General features: G+C 35.7%; 1 pseudogene; it reads right to left on the bottom strand.

Moving 5' to 3' along the window:
- Positions 1-513: 513 nt before the first annotated feature.
- Positions 514-2,383, bottom strand: LOC100618093 (protein SDA1 homolog; annotated as a pseudogene).
- Positions 2,384-5,801: the final 3,418 nt, after the last annotated feature.

Genomic DNA, 5,801 nt, shown 5'->3' with positions numbered 1-5,801 from the left:
GGCACCAGATTCATCTGGCAAATGCTAGTCTGTTGATCAAATTAAGGCTTACAGTCTGTCCAAGGCACACTACTGTCTTGAGCTGAGTAAAACAGATGTCCGATGGACAAAAAAAAATTCTTTTCTATAAATTTTTACAGATATTGCCAATTCTCCATCTCCAAAGCAAATATTCATTTCACTAAGGCCATACCTAACACAGTCAGGAAAGGTGGCCTCACAGCATAGGCAGAGCACCCAGAGAAAGGGCTACTCCTAGGGGCTCTCCCAGCTCCGGGGTTCCAGCAGGCTCTCACCCTTCCACCCTACAGAGTTCCTGCACCAACAACAATCTCTTGATATCCCAGAGCAATAATGTGAAAATGACCCTTGTCCCTCCCACCAGAAGTCTATCTCATGAAATTTTTTTTTCTCTTTTTCAAAAGTGCATCCCGGAGAGCCAGCTGTGTTTTTTATTTTTTTATTTTTTCTTGTTAAGGAACATTTGCCTTTGGAGTGGACGTTGTGGAAGTATCATATCATCATAAAGTTCTTGTTTTTTTTTCTTTTCTTTTCTTTATTTGTAGAATTAGCAAATGAGTTCAGTTTGGTTTTCTTCTTCACAAATTCTTTTCCGCTTGTCATTCCGGCCATCATGTCTCTTTGACCAATTTTTGTTATTGTTGTTGTTTTTAATGGAAATGTTCGATGTCCCTCAAGGAAAGCAGTTCCCCACTCCTCTTTGTGTCACTGTCCAGGTGCACATTCTTCCTCTTCTGGGATAAAGTCCTCTTGGTTCAGAACCCTGCTGGTACTCACCACAGCTGCCTTATCCTTTCGCTCCTCTGGCAGCATGTTCTTTAACTTCTCAGCTATTATTTGCAGCTCCTCTTTGGAGGAGTGATGCACCTGGATCCATTCACCATCTTAGTCCTCCTTCTCGCACAGACTGGCGCTTTCCTATCCATCTTTGTTAGGCTCTCTGTCCTTCTTTTTCTCCACATTGAGCACTTCTGTTCACAGAATATAATCCTTGGCTCCTGGTACTCTTAGATTCTCCCTTCCAAAGAGGCCTCGGTGGACTTGCCCCTGAATTATTTCCTGTCACATCTTCGGATTTAGGGTTCTGAAGAGACGAATTAGAGTTCTAGTAGACATCATTGCATTCTTGTCTTTGTGGGTTTTGTATGGGGCCAGATCTTGGAGAAGGTCTTCAGTGCTCTCTTTTATGTCATTGATTCCAACAGCCATTACCTCCAGGAGTTCTTGTCCATGACAAAGTTGTTGGCCAGTCTTTAACAAGGACTCGATAATCTCCATGGGTAGGAACTGATGAGAAGCCTGGGTGGCAAAGAGAAGAATCTTGGTCACCTCTCTCTCCAATGGGGTTGGAGGAACAGTTTGCTAAAGGGATGGAAATTAAAGAGAAAGCTTGTGATCTCCCACTCATCTGGAGATGAGGTCTATGGGCATCATCTTAACTTCAAATCTCACTTTTGAACTCTCCAGTGGCTTCAGAAGCTTCTCTGCAAAATCTTGGGTATTGTGAATCAAATGAAAAGCTGAGAAATTAAACACGTCTGGTTTTTTCTTCTTTTTTTTTTTCAAGACTTTCATGGCCTTTTCCAATTTCTTTTTATCTTGGAGCTTTTTTTTCCTGTGGATTATTTAACAAGTAAATCTCATGCTGTGAGCCCATCATCCTCAGATTCAGAATCACTGTCTTCTTTCTCATCTTCAACATTACCAAGGAAGAATTTTAGACCATCAACAAGTATCTTGGTGACTTTAGAAAAGCATGCAGCTGTGATCACATTGACAGTTTGGGTATCATTCCAGATGTTTCTTTTGTAAAACTCAATCATCACAGCCAAAGAGATTTTGGCCCATTATGTTGCTGTCTCTTAACATGGTATACATGAAGTTTTGCAGCTCGACATTGACTTTGTTGTTCTTGTGCTTGGCATTGATATTCTTGATATCCATCACAATATGAGTGTACAAAGCCTTTCACAGAAGCTTATCATGGCAACACAGAAGTTCAAAGAATAGTTCTAATAAACTGGTTAGATTAATTAGATTCCTGTTTCTCAGCAACATCAAAGCTTTGCAAAATGTCATTCAAAGTCCTGCATCCAAGACTGTGTGGTTGTAAGAAAGAAGTTCCTTCAGTGGTTGGGGGAAGTCAACCAGATGTTGTGGATAACAATGACCAACCTGGGCCAAGAACATCACCAATTCAGACAGTTCTTTGCTGGGTTTATTTGGTTGTAATTGAAAATTTCCACAATGGACTTGTAGTGATTATACTGCTGCATAAACTCCTCCCCATAGGTCTGGGGTTCCTGCTTGGTCAGGTTCTGCAAATGGGGCAGGGTAGCTTGTTGTTGTTTCTGCCAGACATGGTGGCAGCTACTGCTGAGGTCTGTCCACCTCGCTCTCAGACCGAACATCAGCCCTTTCTTACTCACCATCTTGAGGAGAGGGAGAGAACATAAATAACAAAATGTAAGAAAACAAGTATTAAAAATGGTTTATATATGAAAAAAATTAAAAAAATAAACCCAACTCTAAAAAAAAAGCCTAATTTGAAATCCAAACTACTTGACAATGCTTTTCCTCTTTTCCATCCCTTCCACCCTGCCCTTCTCATGCCTTCTCTCCTTTTCTGTAGAAATTACCATATATACATATATATATATATATATGTCTGTGTGTGTGCATACATAGCTATATGTGTATATGTGCAAGACCCTTTAAAGCAGAGCCAATATTTTTACCTTTTTTTTTAGCAATCATTGTCATTAGTCAGTCATTGATACCTCTTAACATTTATATGTTCTTGCTTCCTCATCTTTATAATAAGGAGTTTGGACTATCTTATCTTTAAGGTTCTTCCTAATATGAACCTGTCTTGACAAATGGAAGAACTCATTAATTATTTTATATCAGTAAATCCAAGGTGGTTGCTATTGTCTGCTATCAGGAAACCTTAATAATGTGCCTATGTTTTCATCAAAATGGTATAAAACTGTGTTCCTTTCAGGGATTTTTTTCTTGTCATAAATATTTTCATACTATTTTATTTGTTTTAATAATAAGTGCCATTTATGTGGTACTTTGTATCTTTGCAAAGTTCTTTTACTAGATGATCTCTTTTTAAGGTATCATTTTAGATATTAATGATATTACTAAAACAATTTAATAAATGAAGAATTTTAGGCTCATAGAAGGTAAAGGACTTATAATGAACTCCCTCCTTTGAAGTGAATGACAGAACTAGAAGGTACCACAGTAGGATTTAGAGTTAGGTCTTACTTATTCCCAATCCAATAGTTTAATGCCCACTCTATATATGAGTCACTTTTATCATGTATTAGGGAATCGTAAAACTCCAAATAGAAAAATCTGAAAGCTTACTTTTCACAGGACCACAGTTGTGTCCCAGAGATAAAGACACTTGTCTTAGTAATAAAATATCTGAAACCAAATTCCAGGTCTCCCACTTCCTCACTGTATTCTTTAGCAAAAGATTTAACGTAGCTAAACCTGTTTTCTCAACTATAGAATGACAATTATTCTTGCATTACTTTTAGCATAGGAATTTTGAAAAGATCAAATAATGTATGCAAGAAAAGTATAGTGATATATAAAGGTAAATGAAAGCAAAATAAATATCTCTATCACAGTTAATTTAACTAATCAATGGCATGATTCTATTAATTGCACCAAAAACCTTCATGGGAAACATTGGGTAGTCCTGTTATTCATGGAACTACACTAGGATGGTCTATAAACAGAAAATTCCACCTCATTATAGGATAAGATTAAGCTTAGAGGTTTTAACTCATTGAATCAATTTCAGGAACACATGATCAATAATTGACATAACAGGACTAAAGCCAGGACTATTGGCCTAGCTGTTGCTTAAAAATGTTCATCGCTAATGATGATTATTGTTTTGGACTCTTGGCATTACAATATTGCTTTGAATAAAAAGCTTATAACCAAGTTACAAAAGCCAATATAAATTAGGAAGGGCCAAAAGGAAGTTGAAAGGGAAATCTAAAGAAATTACAAAGGCTATAAGCTATCCCTTTGATTTTACTTATGTGTGTGTGTAAATTTCTTGGGACTTTCAAGTGAATGAGAGATACCACAGATGTAAAAGGGAGAATAAAGTTCAATATTCTAAGTGAATTAGGCCTATTTTCATATACTACTTTTTTTTTGTACTTCAAATGATGCAGGATTTTCTCTATGATGATGAGTTAACCAAAATATAACCACACAAAACACAGACACACACACACACACACTCAGAGAAACAAAATCATTACCTGGTTAACTGTTTTCTGGCATAAACCTCTCAGGTTCACAAAACTCAATTGAACTTAAAACTACTTTTTGGTTCTCAAACAGCAAACCTTGTGATAAGGTCCATATCTGGAGAATCTGATGGAACTAACAGTCTGACTGATCTTGAGAATTTTGAGTGAGATTTGCAATAGAGTGAGGATTTGAAAAAGGACTTTACTAGAGAAACAAAAATGAAGTTCACAATGAGTTGATGATCTTGTCTTCTCCAGACATTTGCCCCCTCTAATATCCCCACTCTTGAATTTATCTTCACATTTTCCCTGTCTTTTGGCTCCCTCCCTATTGCATGCAAACATGCCTATTTCCCCTAAACTCAAAAAACTCTCACTTTATCCATCCATTCACACTAGACAGAATTCCATATTTTTCCTCTGTTATCAACAATCTGTAACTCCACTTCCTTTTCTCTCACTTTCTTCTTACCTTTCTCTAGACTGGCTTCCAACCTCATCATTCAACAAAAATCTGATCTCTACAAAATTGCCATTGATCTTCTTAATTCAAGTAGATACTTTTAGAATAAGACAATTTCTTTGATTTGATGCAAAAATCTCTTACCAGGCCATTTGTACAAAAAATGACTCAATGTGATTGACACTAATTGCATGTATCAAGGATTTTTTTTTTTAATTTTGAAAAGCTTTCTCAGTTTAACAATTTGTAGATTGGAATAAATTAAAGCTTGATATAGGATTGAAAAAGTACTGTGCTAAGATCTAATGATTAAATTGCAAATCCTTTCTTAAAATCTGGATTCCTATGTATTATTGATTAGCAGCTAAAATAATTCTTAGTGAAGTATAGATAATTTGAAATGATGGGTGAAAGTAAGCAAATTAAAAAAGTTACAAGGAGTATTGGGTCTGAATATGAAAGAAGTAAGACATGGTGTTTTAGTAAGGGGTTTTAATCAAGTTCCAAAGGAGGCAATAAGAATCTTATGGGAAGCATTTTGAGAAAGTTTTAAGTAGATAGAAAGAAGAGGAGTGATGAAAGTTTAAAAAAGTTGTAATCTGTTTGCATTAACAGAATAAACAGATGGTTTGAAGGTAAAATGTTTGAATGTTTAAATCCTAATAACTTTGAGCTATTGTTAAGCTGTTTTAAAGCAACTAAGAACATTTTGCTATCTCCCAGAATCTATTATTGTAGTTTTATGGGTAAACAACTAGATGAAGCCATTTTTAATTATAGAGTTTTGGGGGAGTGCTAGTGAAAGTTTAAAAAAAATATCAATCTCTGCAAATTTATGAACCCTTTCCTGGATCACAAAAAAGGAAAAATGTGTATCAATTGAGAAATAACCAAAAAGTATTAAGACATTAAATTATAATAATTTTGCATTAAGCTCTTAAGTTAGGTCCATTATAAAGTAATAAGACTGGGTGAGGACAAAAAGAAAAAAAAAGAAAATTTTGGGAAGAAAAAATTGTAAAAAATGA

This window comes from Monodelphis domestica, chromosome 8, assembly GCF_027887165.1.
Source record: "Monodelphis domestica isolate mMonDom1 chromosome 8, mMonDom1.pri, whole genome shotgun sequence".
Taxonomy (NCBI): domain Eukaryota; kingdom Metazoa; phylum Chordata; class Mammalia; order Didelphimorphia; family Didelphidae; genus Monodelphis; species Monodelphis domestica.
This window is presented reverse-complemented; position numbering and strand designations above follow the sequence as displayed.